We start from the raw sequence: 21,229 nt of genomic DNA on the forward strand, positions 1-21,229 counted from the left end.
TGCACTACAGTGCAACCAAAATCAGACAAAACCCCCCAACAACTGCAGAACAATTGTGGTATAAAAAGTTACAGGGTCCCAGTGGGAAGCTATAGGATGTACACTGATTGAAATTTTGGCAGGCACAAGCAATATCGAATGACCAGTGAGAGGAGCACAGGCAGAAGAAACACCATAATGTTTCATCTGCCTTCATCTGCCCAACTGCAACAAAACATGTCTCACCCCATCAGACTCTATAGCCACTATAACTCCCCATCAGTTTGACTTCACCCAAGACAGACGGGTGCCAACAACCAGCATGAGCACAATCATGAATGAGCTATACATAAAAAGTACACCTGGAGGTGCCCAAATGGCTTTTTTGTGGGTAGGTGTTGAGGAACCTCTAAAGCGTCCTCTGGGATACTACAGTGTACCCCCAACAATATGCAAGGTGCCCCCCGGCCCCCGCTCGGTGTTTCCAATTCCCTCTTTTCCCAACTGCCACTTCATAGATCTGGAAGGAGAGCTAAAAGTTTTCCGAGGGCAGGAGGCAGCCGAAGTCAAGAGCAGGGAACTTCATCAAGCTCTCCAGGAGGTCAAGCAACTGGTTGCAGGGCAAAGCCAAACCAAACCAAAGGGGTCCGAGGATATGCAAGAACCCAGGGCAGAAGGCGCGTGTGTGACCGAAGAGCCGAGAGACGCGCCTGCTCCTCTGCACAGCGAGGGAACAATGCAGCGCGAGGAAGGGAAGGCACGGCGGCTGGGAGGGAAAGGGATGGCGGCAGGGGAGGGGGGAGATAGGGAGGGGGCATGGGCTGGGAGGTGGAGCCGCGGCTGGCTGGAGCTGGCGACTCCAGCTCTCCCGGCTGCTGCGGGCAAAGGGATCTCTGCACACGCAGCGAGGGAACGTCGAGCGGCGGCTGCAGCGTCGGAACTAGCCGCACAGCCTCGCGCCACCTCGAGCGCCGGGGAAGCTCGGGCTGCAACTTGGGCGCCGCCTGAGAAGAGGCGCTGCTGCTGCCGCCGCCGCCGGCCTCTCGGCTCCTCGGAAAGTTACCACAGCTGCTCTGAAGAAGCTGCCGACGCGGAGGAAGGCGAGCCAGCGCGGCTGGGCTGCCTCCCGCTGCTCCGAGGGTAAGCCCGGGACTCCCGCTTGGCCCCGCCTCGAGCGCCTCGGCTCCGCGTGGCGGCGTCCGCGACTCGACTCCCCTCCCCACCCCAACCCGCGTCCCGAAAGCGCCCCCTTGGGAAGCCTCTACACGGCTGCAGGGCCGGTTTTGCCTCAGCTGCTGCTGCCCCGCCATTCAGCCTCCTCTCCGGCTCTGGGTCTTACAGCACCCCCCAGGGGGTTGAAGAAGCCCTCATTTAAATGCCCATAGAGTTCCGGTAGCTTTATTGCTCACCGCCAAATGGTGTTTTGGGTGCTACTGTTCGTCTCAGCTAGTCAGTCTCACTCACTCACTCACTCACTCACTCACTCACTCACTCACTCACTCACTCACTCAGGGTTTTGGCTCTTCATTAAACATCTTCAATTCCACACACACAGACACATCTACACAGGATCCCCCTTCGCCAGTGGACCATAGCATTCTGGTCATGTTAGTACTGGGGGTGCTGTAGTCCTGGCTCTGAGGCTTTGGGCACCCTCTAAATAATGGGGTGCTTTCCCCTGACTTGGCCTCCCTTGAGTTACACTCTTCCCCCTTCAAATGCCCTGCACTGCTGCTCTCCCTCAAGGGCTGCTTCCTTGATTCAGTTCCCTTCAGTGTCCCTGGATGACTCGCATCTCTTGCAAAACTTCCCCAGATGTGAAGTTTGGTGCTGTGCCCTCCTAAGTCCTGCTTTGGGGCTTCTGCTCCTTTCAGTGCTCCCTTCTTCTTTTTTGCTCATGTCCATCATGAGGGTGTTCATCCATCTTGAACTCATGCTGGTCTTCCTTGTACCTTCTTTAGTCCTGTTGTTTATTTATTTTTAAAGAAGGGGTGGAGCAGGCTGTACAGTTCGTTCCATCTCATCCATCCCAACAAAATGAGGAGGATGTTTTCAACCTGTGCTAGGTGGGAAGGTGAGGAATGTGCTACTGTCCTTCCCAGACAGTGAGTGTTGGGGGTGGGGGGAAGCAACATAATGCTCTATTTCTTGTCCTTTTGCATAGAAGGGAAGCTTTAGGAGGTGTTGAATTACTGGACCATGCTGGGTCTCTCTCTCTCTCTCTCTCCCCACCCCCAACTCAAGTGTACGTGCCTTCTTTCCAGTTAGCGTCCTTTGCCTGTGTTTGATGATAACAGAAAAGATGTGCTGAAAGGTTTTAGGTAATCCAAGCCAAACTAAACTTGCAGATCATAGTAAAACATTTCCTCAAGACGACTATCTCAGTGGGTGATCGCCTGTCTCAAATTCATATCTGTGCTTAACTTAGTGTTATCATCAAAGATCAGTTTAGTGGGTTGTCTCCTTTAATCCTCTCACTTTGCATTGCTTTGTTATTTTGCAAGAGAAGTAGCTGTATACAGAGTTTTCTTATAGATTTACCAGGAGGATTTTGAACCTTTTGTTAATAAATATTCCTACTCTTAGTTCTGGGCACACTGTAACTTGGGAAATTTCCAATGATCCAGGCGGCTCAGTTGCCTAAATATCTGATACAAGTCATGTACCAAATGTGTTGTTTATCTTTTGATAATATGCAAGAAATAACTAAAAAAAACACTGATCTGTGCAGCAACCAAAGCATTGTTTTAGCAAAGTATCCAGCTGACACTGCCTTATTTTAGTAAAATGTTATTCTAGTGCGATACATTTGTTTAAAGCTGGAATTTTTATTATCAGCTGTAGTTCTCAAAACATTTCCTCTTTCTTTTAGCATATTGATTGTTCTCCTTTTAACTCTTGGAATCTGTTCTGATTCTACTGTATCTCATTGCATTTGTCATGATATCGCAATATTCTGAAACAATGTACTATTATTCTTGGCACCTGCCACTGAGGTTAGGGGAACAGGCAAAGGTTAAACATCTGGAAAAATTCGTTATAAGATTTGTTGGGCAGTGGAGCAGTTTCTTACTTGGGGGGGTGTATTCTATATCTTGCCTGAGAGCTTATTCAAACATGAAGAAACAGGCTTGGCTGAACCACTTCAGGCTGCAGGTGTCTATAAATTTGAATGATCCCATATATGAAAAAGAGACCGTACACATGCCAAGGTTAGTATGCTGGAGAAAAGGAAGTTAGTCTAGTTTTCGCCCTTGTGGAGTAGCTTCCCATGTATGAGGAAAATTGTTTAAAATTAAAATAGGAGCGTACTGACACCTTTGAATCTTTCAATTAGTCCAAAGTGGTACAGTCCAGGAAGGGCATCCCTGTTACCTGCTACTAGGAAATGGCTGCAGAATTATTGAAATATTGTACTTTGGGAAGATGTTCATTTTCCATCCTTAGAGATTTTTAAAAGCTATGTTGGACTGACATCTCTCTGGGAGGTTGTCAGTTCTAGGGTACTTTGCCATCTGATGGTATTTCTCACTTGACAACTCATGGAAACGTATAAATATGTGATTCTGCTTTATAATACATTATTTTCTTGCTAGACTGAACATGTTTCATCATCTGGCAAATGGCTTTGAAATGAATGGTCATTGATACAGACTTGGATGACTTTTAAATGCCTTCCTGGATATTTATAATCTTATCAACCCTGTGCACACACAACACTTAATAATGATTAATGCTAACTATAGTTGATGTTGATACAACTACAGATGAAACTATGGTTTTGCAGGCAGAGCTTAACCATTCCCCAGCAGGGACATATAGGGAGAAATCTACTACACACCTTGCAAGCAGAGAAGCTGGAGAGAGAAAAACTTTCTTCACTATGGTTTGCTTGATGCAGATGTACCGGTAATCCTTAACTGTTGTTGTTGTTTAGTCGTTTAGTCGTGTCCGACTCTTCGTGACCCCATGGACCATAGCACGCCAGGCACTCCTGTCTTCTACTGCCTCCCGCAGTTTGCCAAACTCATGTTCGTAGCTTCGAGAACACTGTCCAACCATCTCGTCCTCTGTCGTCCCCTTCTCCTTGTGCCCTCAATCTTTCCCAACATCAGGGTCTTTTTCAGGGAGTCTTCTCTTCTCATGAGGTGGCCAAAGTATTGGAGCCTCAGCTTCACGATCTGTCCTTCCAGTGAGCATAGAATAGAATCATAGAATCGTAGAGTTGGAAGAGACCACAAGGGCCATCCAGTCCAACCCCCTGCCGAGCAGGAAACACCATCAAAGCACTCAGGGCTGATTTCCTTCAGAATAGATAGGTTTGATCTTCTCGCAGTCCATGGGACTCTCAAGAGTCTCCTCCAGCACCATAATTCAAAAGCATCAATTCTTCGGCGATCAGCCTTTAGTTTGGAAACCTATGTAAAAATAGGATTTCACATCTGGTTTGCAGCTGCCCAGTCCAGACAAAATGGGAAATCATGGGTTCCCACTATAAATGAGCTTTGGCAAACACTGGGCTTTTACACTGTCCCCCACCTCTCTTTTGTTCATCAGAGGAGACTGTAAGTTTCCTTTTCTAATTCTAAAGGAACTACAGTTATGTGTAAATTCCAGATGTGGAGAATTGTGATTTTTTTTTTTGGAAATTCTAATTAGTGAGAACAAGCATGAAGCTATGGTTTGATCTTGGTTTGATCATTCTTGCTAACTATAATTTAATGTATACTTTATAATCTAGGAGTGGGCGAATCATTCATTTTTCTTTCTTTCACAGATTGCATTTCCTTGGGTATAATCTGTCAGGGGCCAGTGGCAAGTGGGGCCAGAACTAAAAATGGCAAGGCCACCCACCGTCCCCTCTCTCCCTTTCTTTTCCCTCCCTCCCTTCTTCCTTCCTCATCCAGCTGCCTGCCAGGGGAAGGACAGTTCACTCTTATTAGAGTCCCGAACTCATCACTTGCTGGGGGCTTTCCCCCACACCTTCCATTGCTCTGTGCATCATGGCTTCCGTCCTTCCTGGTTTTCTCCTCCCATTCTCGTTTTCTCCCTCCCATGAAGTTCGCACAAGGACCACCTGTGGTTCTTGAGCTGCAGGTTTTCCACCCCTGCTTTAAAGAAACCACAGTGGCCCCCCCCATTTTTTTTAGATGTTATGCAAAACTCTGGTAAAAGCTACTGATCTTCCTTACGTGTGCAAATGAGCAGAGGGCAGAGGAGCATAAAAGCCCACAGCTCATTCATATAGAGTTGTTGCAATAATCAGGTCCTAATTGGTCCCAAGGTAGTCACATGATGGTCTGACAGATCCTAGGGCAGCTCGGCCCCTCTCCACATCATTTTTTCAGGGCTTATTGCTGGTTGCTACCTGTGGAGAGCGGCTGACAACATCACTTTCTCCCTCCTCTTTGGTGGGCAGAAGGGGGAGCTTGATGTCAACAGAGGGCAATAGGGCTGGGTAGAGCACGGGTGTCAAACCCAAGGTCCGCGGGCCTAATCCGGCCCGCCAGACCTCGTCATGTGGCCCGCGTGGCCACCAGCCTTCACCCCCGCTGCCGCCACTAGCGCTCGGCCCACGGCCGGATCGGGCCCCGCCGCCTCCGCTAGCGGCCTACTGCCTCCTTCAGCGCTTGGCCCATGGCCGGATCGGGCCCCTCCTCCAGTGCTAGCGGCCTCTCGCCGCCTCCAGCGCTCGGCCTATGGCCGGATCGGGCCCCTCCTCCAGCGCTAGCGGCCTCCCGTCGCCTCCAGCACCCGGCCTACGGCCAGATCGAGCCCTGCCTCCGCCGCTAGCGGCCTCCCGCCGCCTCTGGCACTCTGGCTACGGCCAGATCGGGCCCTGCCTCCGCCGCTAGCGGCCTCCCGCCACCTCCATCACTCGGCCTACGGCCGGATCGGGCCCCGCCTCCAGAGCTAGCGGCCTCCCACCGCCTCCAGAGCTCGGCCTACGGCCAGATCGGGCCCCGCCTCCAGCACAGGCAGCCTCCCGCCACCTCCATCGCTCGGCCTACGGCCGGATCGGGCCCTGCCTCCACCGCTAGCGGCCTCCCGCAGCCTCTGGCACTCGAGCTATGGCCGGATCGGGCCCTGCCTCCGTCGCTAGCGGCTTCCCGCCGCCGCCACTAGCCGGCCTCCCACCAGATCGCCGCCTCCCCCACTCGGCCTATGGCCGGATCAGGCCCCCGCCACTACCACTAACCTGCCGCCTCGCCGCCACCCACCCGCACTCCCTGCACAAAAAGGTAATGTTGCTGTGCATGCCTTTAAAGTCTTTTTTAAAAAAATAATTTTTATTGATTTTAATATAGACAAAACAGAACAAAACATAATATATATACTCCATCCTTCTTCCCTCCCCCCCCACAAGTCCACTTCTGCCACCAGTAGACCCCATGGGCATTGAGAGTCAAAGGTGGTCCATTTTAAAGCTGGGTTTGTCCTCCCCCCTCCTCCCCCCTGACCCCCCCCCCTGATACCTCTTTTAAAGGGTATTTTTCCTACAGATACAATCGGCCCTTTGAGGGTGACCAAAAATTCTGATGCGGCCCCCGATGAATTTGAGTTTGACACCCCTGGGGTAGAGAAACACCACAGCTCAGTCCAACCCTGCTACACACACCCCAGTCCAGTGCAAAGTGGAGGGATTGGATTGTGTCCCTAAGGATGAAAGCAAACTTGCATTGCTGTAAATAAGAACTTTCAAATCTTTCTGCTGGAAACTGTACATTTTGCTGTAGAGATCTACTTTCTCCTTGGATTTCCTCAGAGTGCTTGTGCGTCCTTGATGATTATTCAAAATTTTGATGGTCCCTAGAAGGCAGTTAATATTTTAGTATTTATTGCAGCTAAAGTGCTGTTTATGTTGTACATTGCTGACGTACTATACAACAGAATTACTTTAAAATAGAAAAGCTATTTAATAGAAATGAAATGGGTGATTTGTACTGAACAGCACAATTACTATAAAATGGAACAGCTATTTAACAGAAATGAAATGGGTGAGGGCGAGGAGAAATCCTGATTTTCTAAGATGTTGCACTTTAAACTTTCGATTTTGGTGGAATGTCTCCAGTTCTCAGAAAATTCAAGCCCGGGCTGAATGTTCTTGCCTATATTTTCCACTTGAGGGGGAATAATTTATTGTCAAATGATTTTTGGCATTTCCAACAGATATAATGAAAGACCCAAGAAGTGGATAAAGAACAGGGCTCTACTGCTGTCACTTAGAGCCAGAGCTGTGTGAATGGGAAATGCATCCAGTTTCTTGATCTGCCTTTTATTACCAATGAGTTTTCCTGCCATTAGCTTCATTCCACCAACCCCAGTGGGCACCAGTCCTCCACTTGCATGAGCCCCTTCAGTTGATATAAAGTGATACACAATGAAAGAACTAGAACAGACAGGAGGAAACATCTCTTGGTATATTCGCACACACTCATATGCAGTGGCTATACGTCAATTTGCTTGGGGGATTGTTTAGAGGGTGGCTGTGGGCAGAAGAAGAGGCTCCTGCAAAGTAGCAGGGTAGTAAGAGTCTTCGGTTTGTTACAAGGTCACTTGGCTCTACCGTATGCAGCCAATAGCATTCCATATATCGACTGATGCAGTGACGTATGATATTCCTAAATTTCAGGTGAGGCATTCAAACCTCATGAGTCATATCATCATGCCATGTTTGGAGTGACAATTCTCTGTAAAGCATGGCATAAGTATATCACCGCATTTGAGGGAAGGATCTTAAACAGAACATAGCTCACAACAATTAAAGATTGGGGGGGGCACCAAAATAATCTGGAGAAAGGTCATTGGGAGAGAATTAAAATATTTCAGTTAAAATCAAATATGGCAGCTGAAGACCTCCTATGTCCCACTCATTTTTGTCATGATTGTATTTTAAAATGCCACGAGTAAAATACACCGTACTGTATATTCCCGTCTATAAGACGCCCCCTTGTATAAGACGCCTATTTTGGGGGCCTCAAAATTTAGAAAATAGGGAGATTGAGCTTTTGGGGAGGATTATTTGGGGGGAATGCCGAAAATCACTCACCTGCCAGAATGCTCATGCTGCAGCTACCTGATCGCCGCCATTAATCATGCTGGTGGCGATCGGGGAGCTGATAGGTGGTTTCTGCGACACAAGCGGAACCAAAAGGTTGTGGTGGGGGAAGATTGATTGACTGGTTCCCCGCGTCCCCTGACAGAGACCCCAAGCGATTTTCATGCGCTCCTTGCAGAGAGGCCAAAGTTTGGGAGGAAGGCACAAGCCTGAACGGCACAACAGCAGTAAGCAGGCTCCTTTGCCCTGCCCAGGACAGGCGGGGTGCTGTCCCTTTAAGGAGGAGGGTGTCTGGCAAGGTGGTGGCTGGCTGTTTTGCATTCTCTCGCCAGGCCTGATCAGCCGCCTCCCTTCGCCGGGATCCGGCGGCCAGTTGGGCTGCCAGCCGTGGGAAGCTGGCGCAGCCCCTCCATGGCCATGCTCCGGCTAGAGCGGCCATGCACTCTGCCCTGGCGGGCTGCTGCAGGTAGCCGCTTCCCTGGAGGCAGAGCTCCTGCTGGAAACCTGCAGCAGCCTGCCGACGTTCTGGCGGGTGAGTGATTTTTGGGATCCCCCCCCCACAAAAAGCAAGCTGCGAATGCTGGAAATCGCTCACCTGCCAGAACGAAGCGTGAGCCTGAGTTTTTAAGCGGCAAATGGTCGCTTGATTGTTGGGGGGGGATCCCCCCTCAGCACTACCAGTGTATAAGACAAGCCTAAAATTTGAACCTCATTTTTGGGTCAAAAAATTCGTCTTATACATGGAAAAATACAGTAACTTATAAAGAGCATACAAGGGCTGGTTCTAAGAGCCTCCTGTTTTTCTCTGCCTCTCTTACGACGTCTTTATCCCAGGATGATATCATGTTTGGCTTGTTGCTTAGTGTTACAATTTTTGGGTTAGGGAGAAGAGATTGGAGGGGGGAATAATTGAGGCATGCTTATGAAACTGCTGATCAGTCCTAAACTTCCTGCCAAGTTCTGTATCTGTATATGTTTAATTGAAAACATGATTTAATACACTTTGCTTTACCTCTATTTTAAGCATCTGAAAAGGTACCGTATGAATGGAAAGGAGTGAAGCAGCTGAAAACAAGAGTAACACCTGCCTCTGTTATTTTAGTTCACTTGTTTTCTTTTGGGCTACTTGATTAGACAGTTTGGATTGTTACATTTTAACATCCTGCAACAAACCTTCTGTTTAGTCTTCCCTGCTGAATTGTAATTGTATTAGATCGATAAGGTGTCCCCCCCCCCCTTGCTCAACTACTATAGGAGGTGAGTAGATAGCTGAGTCATGTGTGCTGACCCAGAAAAACTGTCTGCGGAAGCAGACAAACGCCGGCTCCCTCGGCCTTTAAAGCGAGATGAGCGCCACAACCCCAGAGTCATTCGCGACTGGACTTCATTGTCAGGGGTCCCTTTATCTTTACCTAGATAGCCGAGAAGGATTTAAAATAGGGTTATTCCATGGAACTGGTCCTAGTAAACAGATGATGATAGTTGGGTTATGTATTTTTGTAGCTTAGTTCTGCCATTCAGGTCTGCCAATTTACAGTTTTTCATGCATCAGAAAAAACGGGCTGTCTGGTTTTCCATCATCCTATTCCTTAGAAAGCTTCTGGGTCCTTAGTCCTGCCAAAATTAGCTTGGATCAACTTACCAAGTGTGTCCATGTTTTTTCCAGGATGTATAGTGGATATGTGGGAACTGAAGTCACTCTGTGCTTTTAACTACATCAGTAAGCTATGCAGTATCTGTGTTTTGATCATTCTTGAGATGATTTTATCGGGTATTGTGGATGTGAAACTTGCACCTCTCCATGCCTGTTAAAAGCTGACTATTTACATTATTTATGCATGAATTGTAACTGTGGTGAGGTTTTGGAACTTTGTAGATTTGAGTTCATTTTAGGATATGATTGTGGCTGCATATAAGATCTCTGTGTTTGCAGTTTGCACACTATGCATGTAAATGCGCATGTAGAGCCAAAAGCAATTCCCATGTGTGTAAGTTATCTGCTGTAAGTCCCCTGCTGGAACAACAGGATGAAAAAATGAAATAGCACTTTGTATGGTTATTTCTATCAATGAATGTCTTCCTTTCCTTCTCTCATCAGCTTAATATTTAAGCATTCACATTGCCTTGTTGTGTGGTATTGGGTTCTTTAATGGTTAAACCTAGTATGGCTTTCATTGTGGTAGTACTTCACTTGGTATGATAAAAGAACATGCTCTACCCGCCCTTCCTCTCCTCCCAGTTACTGGCACTTGGATGGATGACATTTCACCAGCAAATACTTGCCCAATTTAAAAACACGTACACACACAGTTCGAAGACCATATGTGCAGATAATGAGTTTAAGCTGATAAATAGCTAACAGATTTCTATCAAATAAAGATCTCTCTACCAAGAATATCTATTTTACTTCAGAATAAATAATCAGATTTGTCTATTTTATTTAATTTTCTCTAGTCCTGCCTTCTCTCAACTTGTTGTAGGAAAACTGGCAGAGCCACATTGGACAGTCATGGTTGACAGAGCACTGCTGGTTCTCCTCCATAGAAAGGATTGCAATTAGAGGTTTAACTATCCATCAGAAGAAAAACTGATCAATAGAAAAATATATCAGTCCAGTTTAGGGGGTAAATGCACCCCAACAAAGCCATAAAAATAAAATACCTGCTGGATGGCATGGCATTAAGCATGACACATTAACACAATCTGCAGATTAAAAAAGGAAATGAAACCTTTTCAGTAAAACAGTATAGTTGCAAATAAGTAACCAGGTTAAATAATAATAATAATAATAATAATAATAATAATAATAATAATAATAATAATATTCATAAATGTACAAGAATGGTGTCTGAGGGCTAATTGACCTTGCAGGTTCTTAAAAACATAAAGCAGCATATTGTGCCATTAACATTCAACAGTTGTATAAAGCATAACAGTGCAATAATTATAGGTTGTTGACTTCGTCACCAGTAACTAAGAGTTACGAATTAAGCGTTATGAATTACTTGAAACAGCTGTGGCAACAACATAACTTAAAGCCATTGCACATGCTGCCTGAGTAGTCTAGGTACACATTTCAAAATTGTATGAGTTGGACAGTTGCATGAGCGTGTTGTTGCTGATATACAAGCCTTCTCGGTTCTGGGGCTATCTGTCCCAATATCCCAGGCAATGTCCCTAAACACATACCAGAGTTTGATCAACAATAAACCAAGGTCTGCTAGAAAGAGATGATACTTGGCTGGGCACTCAACCAGCACCACAAACACATGTTTTGCCACATTTTGTGCTTTTAGATGGCATGTACTGCCTTCAACTATATGATACTAATTCATCTGTTGTAATATTCTTACATTGTATAAACTATAAAGAGCCTTTTGTGGAGTCACTTTGATTCCTGCAGCCTTAAGATTTTTCAGTTTTCCAAGTCGTTCCATCAGGTTTTTTTTCTTCTTTGAACTAATTTTAGGATAGAATCTCCCTAAACTCAGTATAGCAATTCACAACTCACTTTTTTCAGTGCTATCACAGTACATTTGAACTCACGGGCTAATGGTGGGGTTACATATTATTGCAGTGAGTCATTTGGAGGGCACCAAATTGGGAAGGCTACTCTAGACCAGGGGTCAGCAAAATTTTTTAGCCTCAGGCTATTCCACTGTCCCTCAGACCTTGTGGCAAGCCAGAGAAGCGGCACTGGGGGTGGGGAGCTGGAAGAAGAGGCGAGGGGGGCAAGTAGTCCTCCTCACCCCCACCCCACCCCAGCCACTGTGCTTACCTTCCCAAGGACTGCTGCCACCAATGCTGCCGCCGCCGCTGCTTCTCATGGGTACTAGGCAGAGGGAGCTCATCCGCTCCACTCTCTGGCCCACAGGAGCACCAGGGTGGGGGGCGGTGGCAGTGGCGGAGGGAAGATGAGCAGTGCGAAAGGGCTGGCTCCGGAGAGGGGCTGCTTAAAATGGTGCTCAGCCAGCTCAGCCCAGCCCCCTTCCTCCTCTAGTTAGGGTGGGGAGAAGCCAGGAGGAGGAAGGGAGGAGGCGCCACCATGGTGTGTGTGAGGGAGGGGGGGAATGGAATGGTGCAGGGGGAAAAATAGTGCAGCTCAAACGAACAGAATCCCCATGCTGATCCATGGACAGTCCGTGGGCCGGATCCTGAAGGCAATTGGGCCTGATCCAGCCCCCGGGACTTAGTTTGCCGACCCCTGCTCTAGACCATAACAAGTCTCATGCTTTATAGCACTCCCTGGACTCTGTATAAGTCCAACGTATTTTCTGTTTCATAAGGCAAGTACCGGTATGTATTTTAGAAGATCTGCATCTTTTTAAAAGGAAAGTAAAAACTTCCTGTTTAGGTATACAGTGGTGCCTTGGTTTTTGAGAATCTCAGAAGCCAAACGTTTCGGTTTTCGAATGCCGAAAAACCAGAAGTAATTGCTTCCATTTTCAAACGCTCCTTGGAAGTCGGACGGCTTCTGCTGCGTGTTTTTCCATTTTTCCAATTGAACCTGCAGCCAGCCCTTTGCGCCTCGGTTTTTGAACGTTTCGTAAGTTAAACTGTCTTCTGGAACGGATTACATTTGAGAACTGAGGTACCACTGTATTCTTTTTAAAGTTGATGTTTTATCTGAATGGTGTTAAGCTTTTCTTTTTTTCTTTTTAATGGCACCAAAGAGGTCTTGAGCTAACCCAGCTAGATCTATTTGAACATGCACTGATCCTGCTGAATTTATAGGTGGTAATCTGTTAGCACTCAGCCTCTGAGTACATTTTCCCAAACGGCCTCAGCCACTTAAGAATAACAAGACGGAGCTGATAATCTTCATCTAAGGAAGACAACCAGTATGTACATTGGCCACGAAGCCAATAGCACATTTTAATTTCTGTTCTTTGCCACAGAACACATATGTTACAGCTTAAACTGAGATACCCTGAGAGAGTCACATTTCAGGAACTGGCATGCTGCCATTCTGTAAGCTTAGTATATTCCCCACAATAAGAATATTATGTAGATACATTCAGGCAGTGCAGCGTCTTTACTATTCATTTCTAAAATTATTTTGGCACTTAACTGTCATACATCAAAACCCTTTCATAAAAAGCAAGTCCATAATAACTGTAAGAAGATATAAGGGCGTGTGAGTGTGAGGAGGACAGTTTTAAATTCTGCAGATAAACCAGGACTGTAAAAATGTTGTGTATGGCAATAGGAACAAAACAGCCCTGCTTAAAACTGGGCATTATGCCACGTCAACTGCAGACCACTGCCTTTATTTCCAATATTCAGGCATGAGTGCCGCTGCTTATTTAGTCAAAATGGCAGCACACAGACACAAGATAGGGAGGTTTCTGCATGCTTGGGGGAATCCCAAAGTTTGCAGAAGTATGCAAATTCTTCAGAGAAAACACCCTGGGGGGTGGGGATGGGGATGAACCCACCTAAAGTCAAGTGAGGACTGAGCATGTTCATAGCCATGGAATGCTGCTGAGTGAGGGGTGGGGAAAACAGTAATGGGCAGAACAAGGAATGAATGGTATAGCTCTGAAGAAGGCATGGCTGAAATCCTGAACAGGAGCACTATGCAATATTCTGTTGCAGGGCCCACATGTACATTCTAGTGCAAAATGGACATTCTGCAGAAATCGTCAAAGCCTTGGTTTCATGTATTTTTTACTCTGCCATGTGTTAGGATTTATGATAGCAAGCAAATTACTTCAGCTTTTTGCAGTTTGCCTTATTTAGCTACATGGGGCTTCATAACATTAAAAACACCCAAGCCTTTCATGTGGGTTTAAATGAGTCTACAGTGTATATTATTGGCTAAAAACTGGCTTCAAACTAAAATAACATTTCCAGGGGATCTTCTGTTCTTTGATACAGTGGTGCCTCGACTTACGAATTCAATCTGTTCCGAAGGCACCTTTGTAGGTCGAAAAATACGTAAGTCGGAAAGCGCCATTTCTCATAGGAATGCATTGGAAACGGAAAAATTCGTAAGTCGAAGCAACCCCATCTAAAAATTCGTAAGTCGAAAAAACCCTATCTAAAACTGCCGCAGTTTCCGTTCGGATGTCGAAAAATTTGTAATTGTGCGGCCATTTGCCCCATTCGTAAGTCGAAAAATTCGGTTGTCGAGTCGTTCGTAAGTCGAGGTACCACTGTATTAGCTGCTGGGATGTGCACTTCTTAGTCCATAGTAAAGTGAAGGAATCAGCAATGGAATGTTGATAAACTGTACAGTTTCTATTTTTTAAAAAAGAATAACATGAAAGGTCATCATGTTATTGAAAAACCTCTTGCAGATAAGAGGTGCTGTATGTTCTATAAACAGGAAAACTGTAGCAAGGCAGTCAGGGACACTGAGCGCTGGAAGGCTTAATGGGAAGATGATCTAGACATAAGAGGCCCGAGGGGAAATGAATTGAAGGGGGCATTTGAATTAACAGGCTCAAAAAGAAAAATAGGCTAATGAGGAACCTTACATAGGGCCAGAACAGTGTGATTTGAGGTTTCCAGTTCCTATCTGCCTTAATGGAGGCAGCCCCCACGACATCGCAGGGATCAAAGAATGATAGAGGATAAATCATCATTGGAAATTCCTCCCAGGGAAGAGAGGAACGGACTTCACCATTCAGTCTGTTTCAGTACCTGGCTCTCACTCTGGCATGAAATGTAGAGGGCAGGGAGGTGCTGAGTGTAAAAGCACTTCACCTGGCGAAAACCCTCCTATGCCACCATTAAGAAGCGGCTGTTCTCCTATTAACTGTATTTTTAATTTTAATTCGCTTTAAAGTCAGGCACGCTCCATGAGAAGATGTCATCAAAATTGCGGAATTATCCAGCGGCATTGGGCAGTGGATAGCGGAGAGGGGAGCCTCTGGTTTCCTTTTTCCTTTGAGTTTCTTTATTAATGATTTGGCAACTGTCTCCAGACGCTAAATTTTAAAGATTAAAAAATGAGGTTGGATTGCAGCATGGAATAAAACTTATCTCTATTATTATTATTATTATCATCATCATCATCATCATCATTATGCAATTTAGTGAGCTAGACTCTTCAACCGCTGACTAGTGTTGCTTATTTGTTCTTGCAAATTATTAAGTTTTTATAGTTTTTGATCATTTTATTACACAAATTTTTAATGTAAACTGCTTTGAGAATATAGGTTGAGAAGTGGTATATCAGTGTTGTTAAAATCACTCTGCATAAGCTACAATTGCACAACAATTCTGGAGCAAGGAAAATATGCTTTGGGAGTGCTTTAAGTAGCATAGAAAATTTGCCCATGCCAAATGGTTATCTAAAAGCATTTGTTAAACTAGAGGTCATTTGTTTCTTGTTTTTAAAAGTACAGTGTACTTTTTCTCTTAGATCTTTTCCTCGTAATAACACTGTACTGACTTACAAATCAGTTTCTAAACTAAAGCCAGCTTGGAGGATTGCCCCTCTTTAGAAAGTCACTTTTAATGTTCAAGCAAAATTGAGATGTCATTCTTAGGTAGATTCCTTATCTTAAATTGTTGCAGATGGTTCCCATTGTCAAAAGAAATGGGTGACTATGGCATATTAGCCTGGTAGCAGACCATCGTTTTTAAGATAGTTGGAAGTGAATTCAGAGAGGCTTCATTTCCTGTAATGTGAGCACAAGCTTACATGTTTCTTCTGTCCCGCAGCTCTGGTAATAAAACAGATTCGGTGGGTTTTTGAAAGCGTAGAGTAACTTATGTAGAAAATAATTGGATATACATTTCTGGACAATCCTGCTGTTATATCAGCAATCCACTAATTTGGCATATTGTAGCTGGGATCTTATGCACTTCCAGCTGCAAAGTTGAAAGGAAAACAACAGAGAATATAGTGACGCTGGTGGACATTAGCTCAGCATCCACAACAGCTGGAGAAAATATTGTACATCAGAATGTATTGGTGACACACAGACATGAGCTATGCATAGAAAGGACTGGGGGTATGGAAGGGTAATAGAGGAATACATTCCAAGTTCATCCAATCCCCTCCATGCCCCAAACACACGCAACACAGCCAGTAGACACAATCTTCACCCACCTTTGTCCCAATCACTGATGCATTCCAGTCATCCCTACAGGTGGGATTCAAATCCCCTTATAATACAAACACACACTGCCTACTTTTGATAAGCAGACACACAGGGAAGGAAGAGCTGATAGTCCAATCTGATGCTTAGCCAGCTCTGCCGCTCACTAGGGAGAAGGCATGTTTGGAGTAAAATCCAGGAAAAGGCTTCCTGTTCTATCTGGAGAACAATGATCCTCTGAGGAGAAATGTTTTTTGTTAGGAAAGAGCAAAGGAAGACAGTAGGCTAAGCAACAATGGCAATTGCAGTTGAGCTGTCACAGGGGAAAAGCATGTGACCCCCCCTTTGATAGTTTACCAGGATAATGAAAAATGGGAAAGGGGAAGAGTCAAATCCCACCAGAGGAAATTAAAACAAAACTCTCATTTTGCAAGCCCAGCCAGCAATGAACTAGGGCTGCCATACGCCCAGACTGACATATCCAGAAGCTGTCCGTCGAAAATAGTGTTCAGGTGGTATTTCAAAAAATTGGTGAAAATATTCAGGAAAACCCAGGTGGATGGCAACCCATGTCGGAAGTGTTATTTTTATGGTGAATTTCCTTTAAAAACAGTGGAATCTCGCTTTTCGAACGTAATCCGTTCCAGAAGAATGTTTGACTTCCAAAAACCAAAAATCAAAGGGCTGTTGGCAATTTCAATGGGGGTAAAAGAGAAGCATGCCTCGGAAGCCATTTGAGTTCCACAAAACATTCGAAAACTGGAACACTTACTTCTGGGTTTTTGGCATTCGGGAGCCAAGATGTGACTGTAGCTCAAAAACTTCAATTGGGGGGGGGGATTTTGCAACAACTAACAACTTTGCCAAAAAAAAGTTCAACAACTTTAACCCTAAATGAACACAATGTGACAAAGACAACAAGAGAACACACTCACAGAGCAGCTCTGTGAAAGCAGCCATGAAAGCAGTGATGGGCACACATTTGGGGGCATCTGTAATCACCTTGTAGCACAGACCAAAACTTTAAACATAAGAAGTTGTTGTTGTTTAGTCATTTAGTCATGTCCGACTCTTCATGACCTCATGGACCAGAGCACGCCAGGCACTCCTGTCTTCCACTGCCTCCCGCATAAGAAGTAAGTAAGAAGTAAGAACTGCATATGCTGATAGGGCCTCGGGGAACAGCACAGGTTTTGGATGCATGAGGATCCACAGCTTAAATGTAGTATATTAGCTAAAAAAGGAAGGAGCACACTACAGTTCAGTGGCACAGCTATTTACAGGGAGTGGTTCATGGACCAATAACCTCATGAAGCTAATTGTTTTGCTCTTTTGTGCCTCAATATGCTTTTTGCTCTGCCCAGCATGCTTCATCTCACCCAAGAACATCCCTCTCATGTTCCATTTGCTTGGCTCTTCCTCCTGCTTACTGCAGGAGTCCTTATTATTAGTGCTCTCCTGAAACATTCTCCCACTTTATTTTAATCAGTTACTGAGAATATAATTTGTGTTCAAAAGTTATCAAAGGGGAGACAATTTCTTTGTGAAATTTTCATGAGTGGGGTGCAAGGTTGTGCTTCGCTTCCCTTTCAAGGAGGCTAGGGTGTGTTTGCGAGCATGCTTTCTACAAGTCCAGATGCTTGCCTTTCCCGAAAACCCCACAACATCCTTGGTTGGGCTTTCCTGGAAGACAAGAAGGCTTGGAGGCTGCCAACTCTGTTCCTTAATTATTATTATTTTAAATGCAAAGCCTTCTTTACTTGTAAAGAAATCAGTGTAGAAATACTTTTTTAAAGGTAAAAAAAAATTGCTTCCCTTAAAAATATGTTGAGTGCTTCATGTGATAGCTCCTCCCATGGGACCATTTCAGATTAGCAAGTACAGGATATATACTTTAATTCCAACGTGCATGTTTTCACACACCAACAGGAACCAGGGGAATTGTGTGCTGTTATTACTCTTACTAGAACCCATGTGGCTAGAATATTGTCAAGATGCAGATCCTGAGTCTAGTAGGGCATGGCCTGGATCCCTCTCTTTTGGTCCTATTCTGAGGCAGCTGAGGTAACTGGCAAATGGAGGTGGGAAGGACTATTGCTTGCTAATTCCTTACTAACATGACCAGCAGATTTCAAACAAGCAAAAGGGGGGAAAGGGTGGGGGGAGAAGAGCACAATGAAGGCGTAAAGTTCTTCCTTGTATGCAAGTCTGATCAATATAAAACCAGAGTCATGTAGACCTGTGAGCACAATCTCTCATCTGAGTTGTTGTTGTTGTTGTTTATTAAGCGCTCTCAATCATAACCTGATAACTGCCATTTGTCCAGATTTTAATTTGTCTGAATTAATTTTAATTTCTATTTTAATTAATTGATGCCTCTTTTTATATATACTGTGTTATTGATATGATGTTAGCCGCTCTGAGCCTGGCTCCGGCCAGGAAGGGCAGGGTACAAATAAAATTTATTATTATTATATTTATTATTATTATTATTCATTTGTGACTCACCTTCCACGTATGTGTTCCAAGGTGATTTGCAGACATATCCTTAAAAACAGCTAAAATAATTTTAAAAACGGTACAAGAACAACAGAGCATAGATTTAAAAAACAACACAAAGTTAACAACTAAGGCAGAGATCTTTTCATCTAGGTATAAAAGCTTGTCCTATCCAGCTGGGTTGCCTGGCAGGATTTATATACACCGTAGGTATGCCTACAAAGCCAGTGGAGTCTGAAGTGTAGGTGTTTATGACATCAGGCCTTGCAGCCCAGGAAGCATGGTTAGAATTGCTTCAGAAACTGGTTGTGAGTATGCCTGTTGGCATTTTTTTAAGAGAAAGAGATGCAGATTTGTTTGTTTGTTTGTTTGGGTATACTGCCCTTCTTCCGTATATCTCAAGGTGGTTCACAACAAATACAATATAAAAACACAAAATACATAATAAAAACAAGAACAGCTCCCCCTTCCCCTGCACAAACCAATAAACTCACCTCCCGCCACCTCCTCCCACAAACACGTTTATAAAAGGGGTATAACTTGTTAATCCACTGGTTGAAGAATTATTGTTTAAATCACATGATCAAAATCAATTAATGTTCCACAGCATTTTTGGATGATTTTTTTAAAAATGGGCACTAGCATATTGAATTTTGTTTCTTGAGTCAGAACATTTAAAACATCATTCCAATAATATTCCAAGTTAGTAGCCTAGATAATTTTTTCCTAGGCAGATCATGGCTGTAAGTGTACTAGTGAGTGCTTTGCCAATTAAATATGATACTTTTCCTTTCAAGTTGTATGACGGGGCATTCCAGTTGTGAGTGATGTAGTCTCAGGAGATTGAGAAGCATCAGTTTGTCTGAGTCTGAGAGGATTAAATGTTTTCCTCACAGTAGTGAAGAAAGGATCATAAGCTTTCAAGGCTTCTGTTTGGGAAACATTATGGTGTACTGGGAAGGATGAAAGCGGGGGATGCAGCAGAAATAACTTATTTCTAAGAACATTTTTCTAACATTTCATCTGTAGGTAAATACTGGTTAATTTCTGGTCTGGTCTAGTTAATGCTATTCTAAATTACTTCACAGTCCTTATTTTTATTAACCTAGGTTTTGTTGCGGGATTGTTTTGGTTTTTACAACCTGCCTTATAGCCGTATTTTTCCTCACATCAATCATGCATTATCAGAAGTTCTTTCATTCAGTGGTCCAGCTGTGGGCATCTGCAGGAATGTTCCATGAACAGTAATACTGCATTTACATTTCATTATTTATTAATAACCAAATGAACATAACTAGCATCAGAGAACTGATCTACCATTTTCGGTAGATCTGGTGATTGAGCAGCACTGAGGACTGAGTACACCTGGTCTCTGATAAAGGGGTCTATTGTTTCTCAACAGGTTTGGTAGACATATTGTTCATGAACAGATCTGACATACAAACCATTGTCCCACCACCCACAGCTAAAATCCTAATTTATTTTCTCCGACTCCCTCCAGCTCTTAATTGCACTGTGCTACAATCCGCTTTAAAGCGCCTATATTTTTCTTATCATAGTCTTAAATCCAGGCCCTTTTTTCAGCTGGAACTTGCCGGACCTCTCAGGTGGGTGACATTGCTATTATAAGAAAAGGATACATTAGTATACATGTAATATATAAGGTTATAATTATTAGTCAACACTGTCTTCAGGTTCAGTCATGATTACAGTCAAAAGCTGTCCTCTTCCTAAACCAAATTTCTACACCTCTAGCCAGAAAATATGCTGTCTGTTCCCATCATGTTATATGAGCAATACTGTACTCAGCGCATTTAAACAATGTTAAGTATTCTGGGATGCGGGTGGTCTAAACCACAGAGCCTAGGGCTTGCCGATCAGAAGGTTGGCGATTCGAATCACCGTGACGGGGTGAGCTCCCATTGCTCGGTCCCTGCTCCTGCCAACCTAGCACGTCAAAGTGCAAAGTTTCAAGTCTTTTTCTTTAAATATACTGTATGGTATGTGTCTCTGTGGGTAAAGGTAAAGGTAAAGGTACCCCTGACAATAAGTTCCAGTCGTGACCGACTCTGGGGTTGCGGTGCTCATCTCACATTATTGGCCGAGGGAGCCGGCGTACAGCTTCCAGGTCATGTGGCCAGCATGACAAAGCCGCTTCTGGCGAACCAGAGCAGCACATCGAAACACCGTTTACCTTCCCGCTTGAAGCAGTACCTATTTATCTACTTGCACTTTGATGTGCTTTCGAACTGCTAGGTTGGCAGGAGCTGGGACCAAGCAACGGGAACTCACCCTGTTGCAGGGATTCGAACCACCAACCTTCTGATCAGGAAGCCCTAGGCTCTGTGGTTTAACCCACAGCACCACCTGTATGTACACATACACATATAGCCTTACATTGCAGCCACATTCAGTCTCTGCTCAACAGCTGAATTCACATAGATAGCTCATTACCTTTGGTGACTGGCCACATGGCCCAAGCAAACTTGTTGTACACTCATTATCATGTGGAATTATTGGGACAGAGCAAGGCTGGCTTTATTACCTGAACACTCTCCATTGACAGCTGACTTGCTGTCCAGATGCAGCCACCATATGGTTCTGCAACGCCTAGATCCACCTTAACAATATTTCTTCA

General features: G+C 44.6%; 1 protein-coding gene across 6 annotated transcripts in view; it reads left to right on the forward strand.

Moving 5' to 3' along the window:
- Nucleotides 1-809: 809 nt before the first annotated feature.
- The window catches only part of TSPAN18 (tetraspanin 18), a 163,674-nt gene continuing 143,254 nt past the window's right edge, over nt 810-21,229 (forward strand). For 2 of the 6 annotated variants that reach the window (XM_035115886.3, XM_035115880.3), the window contains exon 1: nt 810-1,119. The gene's annotated coding sequence lies outside the window, so the exon portion shown is untranslated. The remainder of the gene's footprint in view (nt 1,120-21,229) is intronic. The other 4 variants (XM_088669159.1, XM_088669153.1, XM_035115894.3 and 1 more) reach the window with 3 other exon arrangements.

This window comes from Zootoca vivipara, chromosome 1, assembly GCF_965207765.1.
Source record: "Zootoca vivipara chromosome 1, rZooViv2.hap1.1, whole genome shotgun sequence".
NCBI lineage: Eukaryota > Metazoa > Chordata > Lepidosauria > Squamata > Lacertidae > Zootoca > Zootoca vivipara.